Source organism: Dasypus novemcinctus, chromosome 5 (assembly GCF_030445035.2).
Source record: "Dasypus novemcinctus isolate mDasNov1 chromosome 5, mDasNov1.1.hap2, whole genome shotgun sequence".
In the NCBI taxonomy this organism is placed as follows: domain Eukaryota; kingdom Metazoa; phylum Chordata; class Mammalia; order Cingulata; family Dasypodidae; genus Dasypus; species Dasypus novemcinctus.
Window position 1 is genome coordinate 161756728 of NC_080677.1, and position 24499 is coordinate 161781226.

At 49.8% G+C, this 24499-nt stretch overlaps 1 pseudogene; it reads left to right on the top strand.

The window, feature by feature from the left end:
- LOC101423143 (DEP domain-containing protein 1A-like) overlaps window positions 1-24499 on the top strand; it is a 41548-nt pseudogene that overhangs the window by 408 nt on the left and 16641 nt on the right.

Sequence of the window (24499 nt, forward strand, 5' to 3'; positions counted from 1 at the left end):
CCAGCTGCAACTCGGTGAGCCAGCAGCTCTGAGGATGCCCTGATTTGGACCTTTCCACAGCCTTGGAACTGTGACCTGCCCTAATAAATTCCTTTTAGAAGAGCCACCCCATTTCTGGTCTATTGCACTGGCAGCCCGTGGAAAACTAACACAGACTGAGGAGAGAATGTCAACAAAGAGAAGCTCCGGCTCCACTTGGGCCACGTGCTCTGCGGAAACCCGTCCACGTTTTAGAGGGGGGGGAACAGGGGGGTGGGGGGGGAGGACCAGCAAGGGGGTCCTTTCCCTCGACGCCCCCTCGTTCCCCCTTCCCCTCCTTCCTCCTCAGCTGGACGCTGGCAGGCTCGCGGCGGCGTTGGCGGCAGCAGGAGGGGCTGCTGCTGGCACCTGCTGCTCAGAAGGCCTTCAGGGCCGAGCTCCCCGGCGGGGACAGCAGCAGCAGCTGCGTGACCGGCACCGCCTTTCAGCTCAGCCCCTGGCCCAGCTCCCGCCCCATCTCAACTGTCGAGTTCAACATAACAGGGACTTTTAAGCCAATAAGAAGTTCTGTGGCAGATTCTTAAAGTAAATTCAGAGTGCCCGTGCTTTGCTGAAATCCGTTGGGCACGTCAATATTAAGATCATATTAACTGGTTTTCTCCCATCTCCAGCTGGGACAAGAGTTCCCAGAGGTTTTTTTTTTAAGATTTATTTTTATTTATTTCTCTCCCCTTCCCCCCGCCCCCCCCCCCCCCGTTGTCTGCTTTCTATCCACTCGCTGTGTGTTCTTCTGTGTCCACTTCTATTCTTGTCAGCAGCACCAGGAATCTGTGTCTCTTTCTGTTGTGACATCTTGCTGTGTCAGCTCTCCATGTGTGCGGCACCATTCCTCGGCAGGCTGCACTTCCTTTTGCGCTGGGTGGCTCTCCTTACGGGGCGCACTCCTTGTGTGTGGGACTCCCCTAGGCGGGGGACACCCCTGCGTGGCAGGGCACTCCTTGCGTGCATCAGCACTGCGCGTGGGCCAGCTCCACACGGGTCAAGGAGGCCCGGGGTTTGAACTGCGGACCTCCCCTTGGTAGGTGGACGCCCTATCCATTGAGCCAGGTCCGCTTCCCCCCAGAGGTTCTCTATCAAGCAAAGTGCCTCCCCCAAACCTGAGTGGGGAGTTGGAAAGGCCCGTCGCTGTTTCCAGCCCTCAGCCTCCCCGTACCGTGTCTCATCATCGGGTTGGGGAGGCCTCCCATTCCAGGAGAGACCGAGCGCTCTCACTGGGACCACACAGCTGGCTTCGTTCCTGCAGCACCAGGTGATGAAGTGACCTCTCTCTTCAGAACGGGGGTGGCTGTCTGTGCGACGCTACGGAAAGGCTGGGTTTTAACCAACGTCAACCCTGGTGACAGTCCAGCCCTCACGCTGACCTTCATTTGTCAGGTGCTTGAAATTAGCTGAGACTGTTCTCCCCAAAGCAAGGCACCCAGTCACCAGAAAGAGGGAGAAAGAGGGGGCATGTGCACGTTCACAGAAGGCACAGAGGGTCCAGCTCTTGGAGCGCTGTCCTGCCTTCTGCTTGCTGACCAGACGGCCGCCAGCTTCCGGAACCTTCCGGAGGCCCAGGCCGCTGCGGAGCTGTGCGGTTCTACCGGCAGCCTGACAAGGTCTGCTCCTGCGCGCCTGGCTTTTCGCTCCCTCCTCCACCCAGCTCCAGAGAGACTGCCCTCTATCAGCCTCAGACTCAGCCCCCCAAGTAGCCATAAAACACATGGAACACTGGCTCCAGCTCCCACTCTCTCCTTACGGGATATATTTGTCGCACACATGGTATCCCCAGCTCCTGGGCCAAGCGGAGCCCATGTCTGATCATAAAAGGGGACAGCTCCTAGCGCGCGTGGACGCCCACGGGACCGCGCGTCTTGGCCCGTCGACGCCCTGCTCTCCGTCTAACGGCCGCGTTGAGAAAGCGCCCACTCGGAAGCTGGTGGACTCTCCGCTGCCCGCACTTGCCGCTCCGTGGACTTTGGGAGTCGCCGCCTTCGTGTCCGGCATAGCCCGCAGAGGCCTCCGCACATTTCTGGGGCCAGGACCCAGCTTTGTGGCGAGATGTCCCCCAGGGATTGGCTCTCAACGTGTCACCAGCGTCCGCTTCCTGGTGATAAGTGGGGCCCACGGCGGGTGGGGGAGAGGGAGCCCGCGGGGGTCTCCAGGGGCTCCTGGGGTCCTGTTTATGTTTTTCCTCTCGATCGGGCCCTGGTTAAGTGGACACTTGCCTCCTGAAAGCCCGTCAACGTGCACGCACACGTGCAACTCCCTGCGGGGTTTAGTCCTTCCACCGTTTCTGTCTTTAAAATCCATTCTCTCATTCATCTTCCGAGAATCTGAGAGGCAGGTGCAGAGCCTCGGCAGGGCGCCCCAGGGCCACGCCGCCCGATGAGGTCGCGGCAGCCACGCGTGGTCCCGGAGCCCCGCAACGTGGCTCGTCCGGAACGCGGGGCGCTTCAGCGCAGCCTGCCCGCTGGCCTTCGAAGGCACGGCGGGAAAAGCCGAACACGCAGGAGCCTGGAAGTGACTCTCACACGGGTGGTTATTGATGAACTGGGTTACATCAAACTTACCACAAGAATTAACCTCTCCTGTTTCCTTACCCTCTTTAATGGGGCTGCTGGGGAACGACCCACATGGCTCCTGCTGCGTGTCCCGCACAGCACGGACAGGGCCTCGGGCACCCACCAGCTGGGTGCTGGGTCCTCTAGCTGGGCCCCGGCTCCCCCCACTCACCACTTACCTTTAAAATACCACAGAACATTTCACATTCCAGGGGGAAAAGAACAATTATGTTCCTTGATCTGCAAACTTTGTTTAGATTTATACACATCACCTGTGACTTTTTAAAATTAATACTCATTTAAAACATAACAGTGAATAGTGTAAAACATTTTAAAGCTAAAAAGAGTAAAAGGTGCATTTTTCTAACAGCAAACAACTCCGAGAAGATTCCATCCATAGCCCAGAACCACTGTTGCTGTGGAAAAGAACACGTCCCTTCTTGGATTTGTAGCCTTCCCTTTTGTCTGATATTTCTGCTTCAGTCGGAAATTTTTTTCAGAATTGATATTCAAGCTGCGAAAAACATTCTTCCCTCAGCAGTTTCTGGCACAATAGCAGGCTCTTCAGATAGCAGGGTTGCCATTTTTTACCTTCACTCTGGATTTGTTAAGTGGTTTGCAGCTGAGAAGCTACAGGAGCCGGCTCTCCACAGCATGAATTTTTAAAAATGATTAGAGGCAAGCTTCTCCTTAGACATTGTGCTACTCTATGGGGCATATAATCAGTATATCATCAAAGTATATGATCTTCTAATTATGTTAGTAATCTAAAAATTGCTAATTATATAAGAGCATACTAACAAAGATATCATCACAGGTATGCTCTATTTGATCTGTATTCTAATTATTGGCAAATCCTGAAACTAGTTATATATTATTCCTAGAAAAATCAGAAGTAGTCCTCTAAGTGTTAGGCTTATGTCAGGACTAGAAGGGCTTAGGTGGGCTTAAGAAAATTATAATTTTCTTCCACAATAGCCTCTGGAGAAACATCTATCAGGGGAAGTTTGAGAAAATTGGGTACAGTAAACAAGAGTATGGGGAAAGTCGCGGCAATTGCCTTCTTCTGTTTGCTGAGATTCTAATTCCCATTGCAAAAGGGTTCCGATTAGAGCATTTGCTCTTTTTATATGTTATACTAAGCATTTTCACACTTAATAGTCCTTGGAAAAATCAAGGATTCAGCATCTCTGGGATAAATATTCTTTGAAAGTAGTAACACTACTGAACAAATTCCATTTGATATTGTACTTAGCTCACAGATGGCTCTGCCTCTGTTATTGTAAGCAGGGAATTCAGAACAAAAAGTGTGGAAAATGAGAGAAGGAGGAAGAAGGAAAGAAAAACTGTCAAGGAGAGGGAGGAGGAAAGAAAATGGAATGGGGTGTTTCTGGAGCCACAAAAGTCATTGATTTTATCTTGCACTTGATCTAAATGGTATGAGCCATTAAAAATTCCTCCGATTAGAACAAGGAGCAGCCTTGGTTCAATGATGCAGGTCATTCATCCCTGGGGCTGCTTGAGCTGAGAATATAAACTATATTGTCTACACAGCAACCCAGGAGCCACCACCTACAGACATTTGTGGGCTGGCTCCCAGGACACCTCCTGTCTTACCACAGTTCCAACAAGACCCCAACTTTGGTGGGGTTTGGATGTGACCAACCCAGCCTCAGCTCCAGGGTGAGCCCCGCACAGCTTAAGTCAGGGTGGGGATCCTGTTTTCCAGGCCAGAATGATTGATTCAGGAGTGGTCGTGATCCAGTTGGCACCAGTGAGACAGAAGAAGACAGGTTCCGGAACATTCTGGGAAAGCAGAATGCCCAGAAGCTTCCTCTAAAGATGCTTACTCAGCACTTGGTAGACACGATAAAGCTGGCAGGGCTGGCAGTGAGCTGGAGCCCGGGATGGGAATCAGCTTGAAAATGAGCCGGACGCAGAGCAGACCCGCTGGGTTCTCATCGACAGCTTTAATGCTTAAACAATTTTATTGAGGTACAATGAGCGCCCATTTTAAATATATATAAGGTTTTTAATGTTTCCTTCTAACTTTTTATTTTTACATAATTTTGGATTTACAGAAAATTTGCAAAATTAATAGAGTTCCCATACCCTTGTTTTTTTCCTATCTGGTTGCGTCACTGTCTTTTTTGGTTCGTTGCTTCACTGCACAGGGGGCCTGCACCTCTTCATACAGGTCTGAGACACCTTTTTTCTTTTTTACCAGGAGGTCCTGGGGATTGAACTCAGGTCCTCCATATAGTAAGCGAGAGCCACAGCTGCTTACCCCAGACGCTTTTGAAGTCAGAAAGTGTTGAGTTTCTCTAGATTCTTGGCTATGTCGCATAAAAGAATTTAAGAACATACCAGTTTAGTTAGACCAGTAAAAATTGAGAAATTGGGGAGAAGAACAGAGTTTGCTAAGAAATGAGAGAGAAGGATGGAAATTTGCACCAAGATTTGATGTGGGCTCCTATAGGCAGATGAAACTATTTGACTTGTGCAGTTGCCTTTATTTTATTTTATTTTTAAGATTTTTTTATTTATTCCCCCCCCCCCACACTGTCTGCTCTCTTTGTCCATTTGCTGTATATTCTTGTGTGTCCGTTTGCATTCTTGGTGGCACTGGGAATCTGTGTCTCTTTTGTTGTTGTTGTTGTTGTTGCTGCTGTTGCGTCATCTTGCTGCATCAGCTCTCTGTGTGTGCAGCACCACTCCTGGGCAGGCTGCACTTTTTTCACACGGGACAGCACTCCTTGTGTGTGGGGCTCCCCTATGCAGGGGACACCCCTGCATGGCGTGGCGTTCCTTGTGCATGGCAGCTCTGCATGTGGGTCACCTCACCACACATGCTGGGAGTCCCTGGGTTTGGCCTGGACTTCCTATATGATAGGCATATGCTCTATCAGTTGAGCCACATCTGCTTCCCCAGTTGCCTTTATTAATCTATTAATTATTCCTCCCCTTGCGAATGCTAAGGAGAGGAGCCCCAGATGTTATTTGTTATCCCACCAATAGTGGGGGCCGATGGCGAGGCCTCTTGTTTGGGGTTATCCAGGACCAATGAGGAGGACTATTTGAAATTATCCAGGACCTCCCCTTTGCCCTGGAAAGAGTCCCAACTGGGACCTCAAGGTCAAGTCTCAGAAGGGTATACCACAGCCATGTTTTCTGTCGGCCATTGTCTGCCAGCCATGTTGTCTGTCAGCCATGTTGTCTGCCAGCCATGTTGTGGCTTTTCTTATCCTCATTTCCCTATACTAACCTGCCTCAGCTTTCACCTAGCTCCCTAAACGTTATCATCTTTACTGCTCAAGGATTTTTGATATCCATTTTAATTGTATTATATCACTTTACATAGAGTATAGTTCCATAACCCCATCCTATACCTGGTGCTGTCGTCATACATTTTGCTTCTGTATATGTTATAAATCATACAACACAAACTCATTAATTGTGCTTTATACAGTCAATTATCTTTTTAAAGGTTTAAGTGGAAAAAAAGGTTTAAGTAGGAAAAAGGGTTTAAGTGAGAAAACAAAAGTCATTAACGTTTACCTACATATCTACTATGATGTTATCTCATGCACGTCTGAGTTTTTGTCAGAGATCACATTTCATCAGCTTGAAGAAACATCTTTATCATTTCTTGCACCACAAATTTGTTAGCGATAAATTTTCTCAATTTTTGCATAAAAACTGTTACCTATCTTTTTGAAGTATATTTTTGCTGGCTATAGAATTCTAAGTTGACTTTTTTCTGTCAGTATTTTAGAAATGTTGTTCCTTTTTAGTGTGAAATGTTTTGATGAGAAGTTAGCAATTCTTTTTACACCTGTATGCAATGTTTTCCTGCTCCCCTCGAGGTCCTATTTGCAAATGTGCCAACTCGCACAGGACCAGGGATTGGGACCTGAACGTGCCTTTTGTGGGTGTCAGTCAGCCAAAGGGGTGCTGATGCAAAATACCAGAAAACTGTTGGCTTTTATAAAGGATATGTATTTGGAGTAGAAGCTTACAGACACAAGGTCATAAAGCATAAGTTACTTCCCTTATCAAAGTCCGTTGCCACATGTTGGAGCAAGATGGCTGCCAACGTCTGCCAGGGTTCAGCCTTCCTCTTCCTCTCAAGGCTCCGTGTTCCCAGCTTCTTCCACTATCGGCTGTAGGCTGGGATAAGTCTCACCTCTCTCCTGGGGCTCGTTTCTCTCCAGGCTCAGCTGCTCTGCTCTCCACAAGGTCAGCTGTAGGCTTTCAGGCTCTCTAGGCCTTGGCTCGCTCTCTCTGGAGCTTGATTCTCTCCGGGCTCAGCTGCTCTGCTCTCTCCACAGGTCAGCTGTAAATTCTCAGGTGAACGCCGTGTCCCTCTTCCAGGGCCTCTGCCGTGTCTCATGGAGCCTTCTCTCTTACCTCATGTATCTGCTTCTCTGTGTGTTTACTTCCCGGGCTCCTGGATCAAAACTCTCACCTCCCTTCTCTGCGGTGTGGAACGGTTTCTCTGTGAGTCCCCGCCCCGCAACGTCCTAGTGATGCAGCGCAGTCATTGAAGCGAGTCCATTCCTGTGGGTGTGGACCCAGTGGAAGGGGAGCTTGTGCTGAGGTTGCTTCAGTTAAGGGTGGTCCACCTCGTTCAGGATGGGCCTTACTCCCATTACTAGAGTCCTTTATAAACAGGATGAACACAGCGAGAGAGAATGCCACGGAAGCAAGAAGCTAGAAACAACGAAACCCAAAAGAGAAGGGAGAGCCCAGCAGACATTGCCATGTGCCTCGCCACGTGGCAGAAGAGCCCAGGACCACCGGCAGCTGGTCTTCTAGAAGAAAGCATCGCCTTGATGATGCCTTGGTTTGGGCATTTTCATGGCCTCAAACAGTAAGCTGATAAACTCCCATTGTTTAGCTGACCCATTGCGTGATATCTGTTTCAGCAGCCTAGGAAACCAAAACAGAGTACAAACAGGACTCCGTGAGGCTTGGGCACTTCTCCACCGAAAGAGTTTGATTGCCTCTGGAGTTGGGAGGTGCTGGGACAGTGTCTTTCACTCTCCCAGAGAACTAGAATCAAATAGCTCCTACCCATGAGGGTCAACGTCTTCCTGCATCTGCCCACCCATTATCTTCCCTTTAACATCATTTTTGCTATTTCTTGCAAAAATGTGTCCTGACTATATTATGCACAGAGAACATTCATGCCCTCCCTGGCTAGAGTTACTTCCTGTGGCGGGTCGTGGCAGGTGGGCTAAGCATGCCAACAAACCCGTGCCCTTCGCCCTAACCCATTTCCCTGTGGGTCTGTACCCACTGCACACAGGCCCTCCTGAGGATGCTATTCTAGTCAAGGTTCAGCCCAACTGAACAGGGTGGACCTTCACCCAGACACTGGAACCTTAGAGAGAGCCACGGGGAAGAGCCGGGAGCTGGGAGTCAGGGGGGCCCGGAAGGGAAAGGAGAGGCCTCCTGTGACAGGAGGCAGCGATCCGGGGCGAGGAGCCCCAAGGGTGACAGAACTCCCCCGGCTTCAGAAGGAAACCTGGCCTCCAAAATGGTGAGACAGTAAGCCCCTGTTGCTTACACTAAAACAGTTTGTAGCACTTAGGCAAAGTAAGAGAGAGAGAGAGAGAGAGAGAGAATGGAAGATGGAGCCAATGAGGCTGGAAGGAAAACCTCAGTGATAAACATTTCCAAAACACTCAGTGGCTCAGGAGGAGCATGAGCTACCTAACAGTCACGTCTTCCAATATTTGAATCACAGGATTTCCTCCTCGTCTTTTATCCAGTAGGCTTCTACGACACTTACTGAGTCGAGTGGCAGCCTCCGGCCCGAGCTGTATCACCTCTGTCGATGGGCAGCTGTTGCACTCCACCTGTTCTACACCAGTCTGGAGAAAGGACCCTTGATTACGCCATTTTTCTTTGACCTTCTTGTATTCAGTGACATAGTTCTCTCTCCAGATCTGGTTTCTCTGTGGAAGAAAATGAGATGGTGCATGAGAGTGATTTTCTCTGTTTCTTTCTACCGTTATCTTTGTCATAGGCAAAGGATTGTCTACAGAAGTTTTTGCCCCACTATTAAATTTTAAATTTTAGACACCAAGACCTAATATCCAAGAGGCATTACTTATTCTCCAGGACACTTTTTCCCTGAAGACAAAAGGAAATAGCCGGCCTCAGCCTCCCTGTTGGTTTGCAAAACCTCAAATGAGTTTTCTTTTTTTAATTTAAAAGAAGGTGAACATGATTTTTCCTTTTTCTAAATTTTTTAATTTGAAGGGGGGCACTTTACGTGAGAAGACCTGTCAACGCATAAATGACCCCACGTCAGGGCGCTCGACGTGCCTGAGAAGCAGGCAATGTGCCCGGTGAAGACGCGGATTGTAGGGGTAGAAAATGCCAGGACTGAGTTATGGGTCTAAAGTTCACGGCCGCGCGGCCTTGGACACAGCGTCTCACCTTTCTGGTCGTGTTTCCTCATCTCTTACAGGGCACAGTAGTGCCCACCTCACAGATTTGTAAGCGTCAAGCGAGAGGCATCTGGAGGCGCCTGAATCTCCCTCGAGCGGCCGGTAGGAATGCAGCCCTCGGACACCTCGACTTTAGCCCAGTAGGACCCTTTCCAGACTTCCGACCTTCAGAACGCTAACATAATCGGTTCCACTGTTTAAGTCACCAGTCTGCGGTCATTTGTTACAGCAGCCGTAGAAAACTAGCACAGCCTGCTCCTTTCTTTTCCTCTCTTGGGATCCTCCCACCTCACGGGCACTTTCTCCATGGAAGCTTCCGGATGTCAGTCCTTCATCACCCACTCTTCTCCCCCCACCCTCTCCCCTGGTCTCGGTGACCTTCTCCAGTCTCATGGTTTCAGTCTTTAGGTGGACGTTCCAAATTTATCTCCCCAGCCCAGACGTCTCTGCTGAATTCCTGGCTCAGACAGATAAAGGCTCCTCAAGGTCTCTCCCTGGGTGTGAGATGTGATGTCACCAAACCGGTGACAGTTACTATTTTGTTATTGGTGATCATTTTCAGGCCAGGGCAACGTCACAGGTGGGGTGTTCTGTAACGGAGTGGGCCCTTCAGTTTCGCCTGTGGAGTCTGTGGCCATAGAAATCTCTCGAGACCACATCAGGAAACGGACACCTGCTCTTCCTTTCCTCCCAGACCTGCTGCTGGGGAGCTTGCAAGCGGGAGGGAGCTGCCCCTCCTGCCGACAGGGGCTGCGGGAGCCTCGGCCGCGGTGATTTCCTTTCCTCCCCTCTTGGCCTGCATTCCACATAACCTGCAAGGCATCAGCCCAGAGGCTGGCTGCCGGTTAACAGCAAACTGTACTAGAATAGGTTGTTAGAGTATTATTTTTTAAATACTGCCATTTTTCCTCATCAATACATTGAAGATTCATTTTGTATTAGCTAAGACTTTTTAATAAATTGCTTAGTAAAACTGCAGAGCTGTAGGCATGGAGAATCCTGAGATGCTGCTCCCTTCCTTTGGGCACTGTGCACGAGACTGCTTGACCCAGACAGGGTTCTAGATTAGCAGGAATCAGTAGTGCCTGCAGCAAACAACAGCCTTGGTAGCCTGGGCTAGAGAATTCTGCACGTGTAGCGAAGTATAGCAAAGTATCAGCTTTCTGGGATTCATTAATCTGATTTTCCATAAAGCGTTTTGTTTATTTGATCCAGAAATACTTCCTTGCAATGATTTTGCTGCACTTAATAGGATAGCTTGGAACCAGCTTACAGGACACAGCCAAATGGTTCTCATGAATTTGCTCTTATAGGAAATGACTGGAGCTGCCCGCTAGGCATTTCCAAACCTTTGTCCACACTTGAGAGTGGCAAGTGCACACGGGCTTGCTCTTAGATGTGCATGTGAAAAGCAATTTGACTGCCTTTTAAAGTATATCCATAAGGCTTTCCCCCTTTCTACCAAAAAGTCTATATTTCTAGATTTCAAATCGATCCTCTCATTCTTTTTACCACTTAAAACCATTAGGGGAAACAGATTTGGCTTGACTGATAGAGCGTCCACCTACCACATAGGAAGGCCAGGGTTCAAACCCAGGGCCCCCTGGCCCGTGTGGTGAGCTAGCCCACGTGCAGTGCTGATGTGCGCAAGGAGTGCTGTGCCACGCAGGGGTGTCCCCTGCATAGGGGAGTCCCACACGCAAGGGGCGTGCCCCACAAGGAGAGCTGCCCCATGAGAAAAAAGCACAGCCTGCCCAGGAGTGGTGCTGCACACATAGAGAGCTGACACAGCAAGATGACACAACAAAAAGAAACACAGATTCCCACTGCCGCTGACAAGAATGCAAGTGGACACAGAAGAACACACAGCGAATGGCCACAGAGAGCAGACAATGGGGGGAGGGGAGAGGAATAAATAAAATAAAATAAAATAAAATAAAACCCTTAGTTAGAGTTTCTAATTGGAAAGAAGAAAGTTTGATTAAAATTAAATGACTTTGCCCAAAAAAGTCCACCTTGGGAGAGAACGCTCCTAAATTGCCTGTGTCCTCCCCTTATTCATTCAGTCAACAAGTATTTACAGAGCACTGACTGTTGTGAGACATTCTGTAAGATGCTGTGAGAGCAGCGGAGAGAAGCTAATCACCTCTCCCTCCCTCGGGCGGGCTGTAGGGGCCCTGGGAAACGAGTGGAACACGGGTTCATGGCAGTTACAAAGGAGGAGTGAGGGAGACCGAGCACCCGCCTCGGGAACTCAGGCAAGGAGGCGAGTGCCAGGGCGGGGAGCCTCGTTCCTCCCGCCGGGCAGCCAGCCTCGGCCCTTGACAGTCCTTTTTCGATCCTAACACTCGGGCCTGTAGATTTTACATTCTAATTTTTTTTAAAGATTTATTTATTTATTTATTTCTCTCCCCTCCCCCCACCCCAGTTGTCTGTTCTCTGTGTCTATTTGCTGCGTCTTCTTTGTCCACTTCTGTCGTTGTCAGCGGCACGGGAATCTGTGTTTCTTTCTGTTGCGTCATCTTGTTGTGTCACCTCTCCGTGTGTGTGGTGCCATTCCTGGGCAGGCTGCACTTTCTTTCGTGCTGGGCGGCTCTCCTTACGGGGTGCGCTCCTTGCACGTGGGGCTCCCCTACGCGGGGACACCCCTGCGTGGCAGGGCACTCCTTGCGCGCATCAGCACTGCACGTGGACCAGCTGCACACGGGTCAAGGAGGCCCGGGGTTTGAACCGTGGACCTCCCATGTGGTAGACGGACACCCTAACTGCTGGGCCAAGTCCACTGCCCTTTAAATTCTAAATATCTCTGAAAGCCATTCTCAGCCCCAGCCCAAGCCACCATCCCAACATCTGTTTTGCCACGACAGCCTCTTGCTGCCGCAGCCTGGACCACTGCCCTTTCCACCCAGGAACGACGCGTCATTCCTCTCCTCCGCTCCGAAGGAGAGTCATCTTTTGAAACATGATTCTGAGAGTGCGGGTCTCCTGCTTCGAACCTTCGACAGCTTCCGCTGACCTAAGAGTAAAGACTGAGCTCTTTATCCCGCCTCTGCCAGCCAGAGGCCCATGGTGGGTTTTCAGGTAGCGCCTCTTCATACCACAGGCCCTTTGCTCGTGCTGTTTCCTCAGCAACACCCCTCTCAGGTCTCCGACCAAGTCAGGTCTCCCTGCTAGGGAGTATCCTGGGATGTTTTCAATTTTACCATCATTGGAATGATAGGTTGAAAAATGGCTGTGTCCCCTGGCAGGGACAGACCTGTGAATGCAGGGGTCCCATCTGACCTGGTCCTCTGCTGTACCTTTAGTGCATGACACAGTTCTGGACATGAGCTAGGCAGTCGATAAATACTTGTTGATGGAAGGAAAGAAAATATACATTGACTTGTCCTCCAGCTTAATCCACGGGAAAGGAAGCATTCTTTAAATCCGCTCTCAGCGTTGGCATGCATTAAAATCCTCGTTCCTCTGCCTTCCCCATCTAAATATTCTGCTCAGCTGGCAGTTTGTTTCAGATGTTCCTAATAATATTACTCCACTGACTACAGGGTTTGAAATACAGGAAATCTTTGGGTTTCTCCCTCTCTTTTCTTCTCACTGATTTTCATTTTAAACTTCTTCTTCTCCTTGTTCACCAGCTTGGCTTCTTAGAGACCCTCCTGGAGGAAAGCACGGTGCTGGTGGCCGGGCCCGGCCACGCTGGCGAGGGCAGACGCGCCCGCTGCAGGGTCCAAGCCGGCGCCTGCTGCCGGCAGTGCCTCCCGTTTCCTCGCTGCGGATGCTCTGACTCAAAACTGGACTGCAGCTGAGTTATGTCCCGGGGCCTGTCCAAGGCAGGGCGCCTGATGGCGTTTTCTCCGTGCTCCCAGCAGAGACCTAGCTAGGTCCAAGGTGGCAGCTGTGCCCGCCCGGCCCTGTCCCGGGAAGGAAGGGGGGCCGCCACGGAGCCCCACCCCCACGCACCTCTGCGCAGCCCTGCCTCGGCCCTCGGTCCCCCTGCCTGCCCAAACTCACCTGCTTGTCCCCCTGGCGCGCCGCACCTGCAGCCCTGGAGCAGCAGCCTCTCGCCCCAGCTTTCTCTGCGCCCTCCCGTGCCACCGCAGCTGCGCCCGAGCAACACCCCGGAACACCTGCCCTCTCCCTCCACCCACTCCCCCAGGGACCCTGGACTCCCAAATATGTAGCTCCCCACACACGGCCACCCTGGCTCGCCCAGGCCGGGTGCAGATCGCACTGTTCGCTGCAGGTGTCACTGACCTAAAGCAGCGCCCAGCAAAACGGAAAGGCAGGCAGTTTCCGAGCAAGCTGGCGGGTGGGACGCCACTGGGGCCGCAGCCTCGCCATGCCCGCGCCTCCCACCCCACCTTGGCCTGACCTCATGATGCCGCACCGGGCGGGGGGACAAGGTGACCCCCTCTGAAGTGGCAGGTGACATCCTTGTCACTCCATAATACGGTCCAGGATACTGCCATGCCTGAGGGGTCCCTGAGTCCTGTCTTCTGAGGTTGGGGAAGACCCAGGGGCAGTCTTCCAACACCGTGCACGTCCCACGTGTCTCAAAGCCCACAGAGACGTCGACTGAAGAGTTGAAGGTAGAAACGTCGAGGTGTGCACACCCACTGGATCACGAAAGTCACTTTATGACTTGACCCTTGCAAGAGGGCACTGTGTGCCATTCGTGAAAGACACTCCGACGACTGCCATGCAACTGTGAATTACTACCAACGTCTATTTGCTTTACAAAGGAAACGAGATGTCGGGAAGACCTTGGCCCCGCGTTCAATTTAATTAGTGGATTTAATACGTCCCTGAGATCGCTCGCTTATACACTTGTGCTAAGGGAAGGTGTGTGGCTTGTCAGAAGGAATTACTGACAAACAGCTCCATAATTCCTTCACTCCTGCAATGAGGTTCACCGTGGAAATAGACAAGGGCATTCCGAGGACAGACAGAAGTTGCGTCTGGGCACCAGGTTTCTTATAATCAGCTCTGAAGGGGTGAAGAGCTATTCGTGGAGAGTCAGTCCAAGGACCGCTCGCCTAGGACAGCAGATGAGCTTCATGAAAAAAAATATGTGTATAGGACTTTTGATTACATCTAGTCAAATCAGAGAGAAACTATGGTATCGAAAACTCATGTGCAAACAACATAAAATCCACAACCAATGACAAAAACAGTCCTACAAGCCACAGCGGAAAAACCCCAGAGAACCAACTCAAAGCTCCCGTCCCTGCCAGGTCGTGCTCACCCGAGGGGGCGGTGGGAGCGGGGATCCCCGCGGGACCAGGTCTCAGAAAGGCCTGAGGTCCTCTCACGCCCGCACCGCAGCACCTTTGTTCGCAGCCCGGCCTGCCTCAGCCTGCAGGGGGGCAGCCAGAGCTCGGGGTCACCCCAGCTTCCCCCCAGCCTGGGGCCCTCCCCAGCAGAGGGTGAAATGTAGAAGTCCCATGCCCAGCGAGCGCTTCTATGTTTTGAGTCCCATCCCGTGCTGCCCTCCTCGGCCCAGTGACAAAGATGAGTCTTCAAGGTAAGAGGCACAAGCCAGAAGACATGACAAGTTAGTCATTCTGTCCCCCTAATGTGCCAGATTATAGCAACCCAAAGTGGGGAGGGAAGAAATAAAACCATCGGGTCCAGGAGCAAGTGCGTGATTATTTCCAAGAAAGGGTAATGTAATCAATGATTAAACAAAAATTCACCAAATGCAGTGAATGTGCCACGATGATGAACGAGATGGTTGATGTGGGAGAGGGGGGAGGGGATGGGGGTATGTGGGGACCGCCTATATTTTTTGAATGTAACATTTTAAAAAAACAGAGGAGCAAAAAAAGACAAGCAACCCAAAAACTAACATACGGTTCTCTAAGGTAGTAAAACCTCATGCAAAACATTTGTATGGGTGATAGTGCATATATAAGACAGTTTTACAAAATACAAATACAGTAGAGAGAAAGAAAAAGAATAACAGCTATGTACTGCAGGGGAAGCATAGTGAGAATGAGAGGTGATGAGTTTTGTTTGGTTTTTGTTTATTATTATTATCGGAAAAATGAAAGTGTTCTAAGGATGATTGTAGTGATGAATGAACAAATACGTGATTACACCGAATACCACTTTGGATGGATTTATGCTTTATTAATATGTACCAATAAAATTGATTTTTTTAAAAAGGGAAAAAATAAACAGAAAGGAAGGCCGGGGCTTTGAACCCGCAGAGGAGCGCTGCTAGGAAGATGAGAACCCCCAGCAGGCAGGACCGCGCCCCCAGCCCCTCCACACCGAGGCCCCTCCCTGGCGGCTGTCACCTGCGCTGGCACCTGCCGAGGCCGGAGGGGCTTCCTCTCCCCCAGCAGGGCCCCCGGGCGCGAGCAGCGCTCCCTCCCCCAAAAGCTGTCCCCAACCCTCCCCCGCCCACACCTCGACCTGGGACCAAACCCGAGGGCCTCGCCGCCCCAGCGCGCCCTGAGGCTCGGCCGTCCCCGCCAGCCCCCGGGCAGCTCCGCCCGGCGCCCCGCAGGCCCCCTGCGCCCACCGCCCACAGGCCCCCATCGGCCTTTCAGGGAACTTGACCCACGAGATGCGGGATTTCCCAATCATGAGGAATTCCCAGTCATGAGGAAACAGTCCTCACAGCTACAGCCAAATTATGAAAGATAAAAAGAGCAATAAAAAATAGGAAGAGCATGGAGAGCAGGGTCACCGCAAGCCCGGAACGAGGCGACACGGCACGCGTGTTAAACCAACTCAGAAGACGCGGCCTCTCCAGGCGATCGGGCGGCAAAATCCAGCTTTGGGCTGTTTGTTGGTGTTTATTCCACAGATGCCAGCTGAGGGCATCTAGACCTTTTGAAATAAAAATAAGTCTGGCTCCGGCCCTTAGTTTGTGTCCTTGGGGAGGCAGGCGCCAGTCCTCGGAGAGGACTGCGAATTCACGGCTCGTTGTCACTCCTGCACATCCCTGGCCCTCCTCGTGCCTCTCACCGGCTGCCCTCGCCCCGCCCTGCGCCCCGGGCTCCAGCCTTTTGCCTCGATTCTCCCACAGGCTCTCAGGTGAAGCGAAGGTTTATAATTCCTCGGAGATGGGCTCAAACCAGAGCAGTACAAACGACTTGAAACCGGAGGTGACGTGAAAGGAGCCCACGGTGGGATCTTCCTCAGCACAGTTAATTCCTCTCTAACCAGAACTCCGATACCAGCCAATAACATATTTGTCACCTTATTTTTTTCTACAAAAAATTGTGGAAGCTACTGTAAAATCCAACAATAGAATAGAATTACTTAAATCATGAAAGCTCCCTGTATAGAAAACTGTTCAGCCATTTTTAAAGTTTTTGGTAAAGAATATTTCATGATGTGATAAAAGACTTTTGGTGTTTTAGTAAGGGAACATAGAAAATCTGATTGTGTGAGCCACTAAATATATATCTTTACGTATATTAATAAAAAAGTTCAGAAGGGAATGCATCAAATTATTAACTGTAGTTATTTCCAGGTAGTGAGATTAAAGATGACATCTATTTTATTTTTTATACTTTTCTGTATTTTAAAAAATGAATACATACTTGTAGAATCCGAACAAATAAACAATGCTATTTTGAAATATGTACTGGGGATTTACTGTGTGGGTTAGAAATACCTAATTATTCTGGGGGAGGAAAAAAGGAACCATTTACACTACACTCTCTTCAAACCTGTTAATTTTTTATCAGGGTGTGAGATCAGGGTCTTCTGAGATGCTGGCAATATTTCCATGGCTTTGCTGAGTATTTGGTGAGACCGAGGGAGAAAGATGGAGTGATTGACTTACCACTCCAGAGTAATACAAATCCATTGATTCTGTGTTTTGAAATCCACAGATGATGGGAATTTGTAAGCACAGACCGCTACTTCTGTCGTGCATAGGTGGTTGTCCAATTTATTTTTCACAAACTTAATCTCAAACATGGATAAGCAGTAAGAGCAGTGTTCTCTCTTCGTCTAAAAGGCGGTGGCTGCGCGTTTCCAAGAGATCATCCGCCTCCATCAGAGAACGGGCCTATTAGCGCTCCAGCCGCCTCCGCCGGGAAAAGCCATACACTTGCTGGGGGCTGAGCTGTGTCTGCTAAAACACCTGCTCACGCCTGAGGCCCCAGGACCTCGAGAGCGACCTCATCTGGAAGTAGGGGCCTTGCCAAGGGACTCAAGGGGAGGTGAGGGCTTACTGAGTGAGGGGGCCCTGACCCAAGATGACAGGGGTCCTTATGAGACCTCGGAGTCAGGGAGACGGCGGGGGAGGGTGGGGGCAGAGCTGCACCTGCAGCCGCGGAGCACAGCATGCCGCCCCGCACCCAGGGGCAGGACGCCCCCATCCCCCGGCCCTCCAGAGGGCCTGGCCCCGCTGGTGTCTGATTTCAGACTTCTGGCCCCCAGTCTGTGAGGAGAAGGCTCTGTGGCTTGTGGACCCCAGGCTGTGGCCCCCCCAGGGAACTAACGTAACCGTAAATGCCGTTGGTCACCACTGATAGAGGCCAAGAGGCCAGAGCAGCTCCCTTTACGGAAGGGACTTTCCCCACATCGTACCCGCCCTTAGAGCAGGCGCCACGTGGTGGAGATGGGGGTGGGGGGCTGAGGAGCCGTGCTGCTGGCCCAGGACAGGGGTGGGGACCCTGAGGACAAGGGGTGAGGGGCAGCGGCCTCTCCTGCATCAGCCAGGGCTCACTGAGGAACTGGCCATGAAAGACGGGCTCAGAAGAGCTCCTGTGCATGCGCTTCCACAGAAAAAAATCCAGCGGGCCGCTCCTGCCCCTGCTTCTGCAGATCAGCCCGTGAGAACACGGCCTTGCAGGAGAACACCCAACGAACAGCCCCAGCCCCCCGCTCCTGTAAATCAGCCCACAGCCTCACACCTGCCTTCTGCTTCTGTAACCCTGCTTGCAAAATTTTGCCTATCAATGCGTTAGCCAATGAGCAAAAGTCATGCTGAGAGAAGCGGATTTGGTTCAACGGATAGAGCATCGGCCTACCACATGGGAGCTGACCCATGTGGTGAGCTGGCCCACGCACAGTGCTGATGCGCGCAAGGAGTGCCGTGCCATGCAGGGAGATTCCCTGTGTAGGCGAGCCCCACACGCAAGGAGTGTGCCCCGTAAGGAGAGCCACCCAGCGCAAAAAGAGTGCAGCCTGCCCAGGAGTGGCACTGCACACGCAGAGAGCTGACACAACAAGATGACACAACAAAAAGAGACACAGATTTCTGGTGCTGCTGATAAGAATAGAAGCGGACACAAAAGAACACACAGTGAATGGACATAGAGAGCAGACAACTGGGATAGCAGGGGGAGAAGGAGAGAAAAATAAGATAAAATTAATCTTAAAAAAAAAAGGCTGAGTTATACAAAATCAAATATTATAGGACTATGTAAGGTAGAAAGTAGATGTCTACCATAATCCTCAATGCACACTTTCAACATATGTATCTAAATTACATACACATACACATATGTTGTATACAGCTTTTTAAAATAAAAATATATGCTATTAAGATATATTGTTATACAATTTAGCAACATCTCTTGGGCTGGTTTCCCTGGTGGTACTTCCTTCATTTTAATAGTTATATAGTATTCCACTGACTGCCTATAGTATGGTTTATTTAATCACTCTTGTAATTAAGCTATTCAACATTTTTCTTTATTGCAAACAAAGCTGCAGATTACACTCTTGCTCCTCCTGTTCATTCGTCTCTTTCCTGACCCTACACCTTTACTTTCCCACTGTGCTCTCAGGTGCCGCAGCCTCTCCTCCACGGCCCCACTCCCACCTTGTCTGCACGTCCTGAAGTCCTCGGTGTCAGGTGTCACCCGGGTCGCTGGCTTCCTGGGGGCAGGGCATGGTCTACCTCTGCTCTCATTGTAGCCCCAGTACCTGGCCTCAGTCACCGAAAACTACAGGCACTTAATTAGTATTTTTCAAACGAACTAATACACTTCTGCTGGTTTTCAAAAGTGGTTTATGTAGCTTCCTATTGGAAGGCTGAACCAAAAGGTAGGAAAAGATTTTTAAAATAGATTTTTCGTTCATCTTCATAAAAATGGCATCATTCTAGAAAAGCCTCGTGTGGCCTGGTAACAACCTAGACGGTGTAAAGCAAAGCCACGAGCCTGGAAGTGGGTGCACATCCCTAGAGGATCACAGCTGCCTCCAAGGAAGTGCCTGCGGACCGAGGGCCTGAGCCCGGCTCAGAACTAGGAAGAAACTAAATAATTTAGTGATATACGCTTTTATTAAAACTGGCCGGATGGTGGTGGAGACGTTGGCATATGGACCAGCTGCAGGTCAGAGCAGGGGTGCGACGGCTCTGCGGTGAATGCACGGGGTCACCTCCAAAGGACACGCTGAAGCCCTGGCCTCTCCCGGGCAAGGCGTTTCGGCTTTTCATTTAGAAAATCAACAAAGCTTCTGTTTTTGGACAGAACACTAGAATTATTAGAACTTATTTTATCTGCTTTCAGCATGTCATTTTTTCCAAAGACAGCAACACACAAAGGAGGGCTCTTTCAGCCTAGAACCCCACGGTCCAGCTGCATCCCAAGGGCAAGGGGCCTTTGGGGGACAACCCTTCTATTGTCCTTTCAGCAAAAATACAGGAAAAGGCTTTTCAATTGTTTCCCCAGTCAAAGCAATTCATCCAATAGTCATAGCCACCGGCAAAGCAGGGAGCTACATCCATCTAAGTATATCCTCTACGGCCTCCCCCAGGGAAATGCAAAAATAGACAGTATAGGCACAATGTTATTACAGGCAAATTATTACAGGCCATTCTGACCATGCTTGAGATGGAGGTGAGCTCCTTCCAGAAAATTAGAATGAAATAGAATAGGTCCTTTCCCTCCAGAGCTTAAAATCTCTCCTGTGGAAGCATGCGTTTGTTGGGGTTCACATAAGTGCCCCTTGATAGTTTGCCTATTAACACACCCAGAATCTGAGACTTTCCAGTTCCAGGGCACACACTAAGCAGCCTGTTCTAGAGCCTTTGGGGCGCGATGGTAGGTCAGTGCCACGTAGCTTCACACTGCTCTCTCATTCTCCTAGTCCTCTCTCCTACCCCTTCATCGAAAGGATGGAAGTGGGATTTGACCTTTGTAGCAGTTTGATATGATTATGAATTCCAAAAATAGATATTGGCTTATGTTTGTAATCTGGTCAGTATCTGGGCCTGACTGAGTTATGATTAGGGCATTGCGTCCCCACCCCTTGGTGGGTGGGGACTCACAGATAAAAGGCATGGCAAAGAAGAGAGTTAGGGGGTTTTTGCTATTAGAGTTTGATGTTGAAGCCTTAAGCTGGAGCCCCAGGAAGTAAGCTCAGAGAGGATAGAGAAGCCAGCCCCAGGAAGAAGCAAGCCCTGGAAAAAAAGGAACCTTGAACCCAGAGAGAAGCAAGACCCTGGAAGGGAAGAACCCAGGAAGCCTGAACCCTCGCAGACGTCGGTAGCCATCTTGCTCCAAATAGATTTTGGTGAGGGAAGTAACTTATGCTTTATGGCCTGGCATCTGTAAGCTCCTACCCCAAATAATTACCCTTTATAAAAACCAACCAATTTCTGGTATCCTGCATCAGCGCCCTTTGGCTGACTAATACAACCTTCTCCCTCCTGGGGTTATGCACGCAATTAGACCAACATGGACAAAGGGTCGTCGGGGGAAATGCTGTGACACAGAGCCCATGCCCACCTGCAGCTGCTGCCCGCCAGGTGTGGCTTGGCTCCCTGGGCAGGGGTCCCCTCTCCAACCTTCCATTTTGTTCAGTGGCTGAGACAATCGTCGTTCTGAAGGCCCAGTCATTACTAGGCCTCCGTTCAAGAAAAACTAGCAAAGCAATCCCAGGACAGGTTTCGGCACCTTGCACTCTACCTGCTGGGTTCAAACCTGTTGTCACACCTGCTCTGCTCACATTCAGCGAAAGAGCCCAACGGGTACAATTAACCCCAAGGATAAGGTCAGAGCAAAGCCAGATGCAAGTGATGATGCGGGGGTGGGGATGGGGAGTAGGCCGCAGGGACAATTGTGTTCTACTTTTATTTTGTTTTTCCAGTAACTTCATCTTTTTCTCTGATTTTCACGGTAATATATGCTCACTTTAAACAATTCAAAAGGATCAATAATTACTAAGAAAATAAGAGAAAATTCCATCCAATGCTACCACCTGAAGACGGACACCTGTTTTATCTATTAGAATCATATTTCCTACTTCAAGAGTGAACCAGCTGGGAAGCAGATGTGACTCAGGTAGTTGGGAGCCTGCCTACCACATGGGAGGTCCCGGGTTTGGTTCCTGGTGCCTAAAGAGGACGAGCAAGAAAAGTGAGCTGATGTGATGGGCTGGTGCAGTGAGCTGATGCAAAAGATGACACAGAGAGATGATGCAGTGAGACAATGTAGCAAGGTGACTCGACAAGGAGACACAGCGAGGAAACACAACGAGAGACACAACAAGCAGGGAGCTGAGGTGGCTCAAGTGATTGGGTGCCTCCCTCCCACATGGGAGGCCCCAGGTTCTGTTACTGGTGCTTCCTAAAAAAAGGAGACAGAGCAGACAGTGAGTGCAAAACAATGAGGGGGGGAGGGAGAAATAAATAAAATAAACCTTAAAAAAAAAAAAAAGAAGAGTGAACTAACAATGGGAACGGCCAGTAAGGGTCACAGAGAAATGCTGCTGGGTCTCTGGTTTCCTGTCGGCTGCACTGGATTGAGTGGGGTTTATGACATGACAGCATATCGGCCTGTTTGCCTGTGTGGCATCGTTGTAGAGTCGAGAGGTTCAGTTATTTGCATACAGAAAGGCCAGGACTCAGGAATAATTTTGGGAAGGAAAAATGATTTATTTATGACTGGCCAGGCTCAGAGCTTCTCATTCCAAAATCCAAGCCCCCAACAAGAATTTTGAGTTCCTTTTACACAGAGGAAGAGCCAAACAGTTCTTTGTTTCAGGGCTCAATAGGCTTGAATTAGCATATATCTGCCACATCCTAGGTCAGCTTTTAGCATAGGCTTCATACATTCTAGATAAGCTTGCAGCACATTTGGTTTGCATTTCCCCTGAATATTTAAAGTTCATAGAGTTTGCATTGCTAAACTGTTTCTCCAGGACTGGAGTCGTTGCCATGGCCACCAAGGGCAGGGCTGCAGCCTCTCACTGTCCCAAACGCACAGCTCAGGACACAGAGAGCTTAGGTTATCTACGAAGAGATGAACAGCCTCCCCCCCACAGCCCGCGTCAGCGTGCCTGCCTCTCGCCAGCTCCAGAAGGCAGTGCCTGTCACACAGGCGTGGCCCGGCAAACATTTCTTAAACTGAAGTAAATTAAATCAATCCGAGAAACCAGCAAGGGACGCCTCCTCAGGAGTGGAAGCCGAGAGTCAAAAGTTTAGTTTTATTTCATGGTTGGAACCAAGAGCAAGCCAAGTTTTATCTTCTGAAGATTATTTTTTCTTTCAAAATGAATTAGCTATATAGAATTTCCTTTCTCTGATGGTTCTAACACTTCATAAATGTCCCAACAGAGGGGAAAAAAGTCATCACAGAGTGATGAGGATTTAACCATTCCTAACTTTGTTAACACGTACTTTATTCAAACTTTCTTCATTATTCTGAAAAAATATCAAGAGGCAGCAAGGGTAGGACGGCAGGACCTGCACATGGGGGCAGAAGATGTGGGTTTACAGCTTAGTTCTGCCGTTTTCCACCCTTGATCTTAAGCCAAGTGTGGCAGTTTGATATTATTGGTGAATTCCAAAAAGAAATACTGATCCTGTTTGTAAACTGGTCTGTTCCTCTGGGCTCCTAATACTCCTTGATGGTATTAAGTTCAGAGGTTTTGTTTTTACTTGATTAAGTTACTATTAGGGCTTTGATGGGGCCACATCAGTACACATGCAAAAACAACACGGCAGAGGAGAGAGCTAAGTTTTGGTGCTGGAGCTCGGGGAGAGAGCCGAGCCGATCCCCCGATAGTTTACAGCTGGCCTTGTCGAGAGAGCAGAGCAGCTGAGCCCGGGAAGAGAGACGAGCCTGATGCCAGCCTACAGCTGAGATGGAAAGAAGCAGGGACCACAGAGCCTGAAGAGGAAGAGGAAGCCTGAACCCTCGCTGAGACTGGCAGCCATCTTGCTCCAACACGTGGCAGCAGACTTGGGCGAGGGAAGTAACTTACGCTTTATGGCCTGGTAACAGTAAACTTCTACCCCAAATAAATACCCTTTCTAAAAGCCTACAGAGTTCTGGTACTTGCATCAGCACCTCTTTGGCTGACTAACACACCAAGTGATGGAGTACCATATTCTCCATGCATCTCAGGACACTCAGTGACATAGCAACAGCTCTTCCCAAAAGGCCTGGCACACAGTAGGTGCTCAAAGGCTCTTTGACTCTGAGGGAACTGTGCCCGAGTCCTTGTCTTTCGCTGGTACTTGTCTTCCCAGGGTTGTTCCGTGTTCCCCACACAGTATAAATCAATTTTAGCTATAATGAATAGCTTAGGCAATTATTATCCTCTTCATTTTATAAGTGGAAAAATGTTCAGTCTGAGTGATTAAGGTTGCGTCTGCTTGAAACAATTATGCCAATCATGTAGAAATATTTGGGTCAAAACATTTTTCCCCTTCTTTTCATATGTTTTTCAGAGAATTTGTGTGAGAGCCGATTGTCTCCTTTTCCAAAGAGCTGACTGAGTCACACGCTCCTGCTGGGGCGAATCGGGGAAGGCACGCTGTCGGCGATCTGAGACCCAAGATGCTGGGATAGACGCTTTAAACAGAGCCATCTGGTGTGCTCTGGCAAAGGATGGCTGGTCACCCATCCATGGGACATTAGCTCCAATTCACCATTATCCAAGTGGCTGGCCACCAGCTTGCATCGCACACTCACAAACTCATTTCTGTCACTTCCAGGGTTGATGGCTCAGGGAGGCTGAGTCACTCTGAAGAATTTCACAAGAGATGAGTTAATAAGCCAGCACGCCGATTGGTTCCTTTATTGAGGAAGGTACAGCAAGCCGGCGAAGCCAACACCCAAGTGGGCGTCCTTGCACTCGCCCTGTAAGTGTACTTTGTGGGAAGCCAACCTGTGAGAACGCTGTTGGGTAGGCTGTGAATCGAAGCAAGAGGAACGAGTTGTACAATTCAACTGTTCAGGCTGTGTGAGCCCTGTCCGTTTCAACTGATTCTTCTGTTGCCTTCTAATGTCCCAGGTAAAATAAAACCCTTTCAGGCATATCAGTAACAATCTGGCCTGGGTGTGCCAAGACCGAATGGTCCAGTCGGGATTTTACTTCCTGGAGCAGCCAGACCAGTTAACAATCCCACTTCTAGCAGTGCTCAGTTTGCAACCATGCTCTTTGGGGGAAAGTTTTCTTTTGTTCAATTGAAACATAGGGAAATAAAGTATTAATACATGGATGTGAATAAGGCAGTGTGTTTGCCAG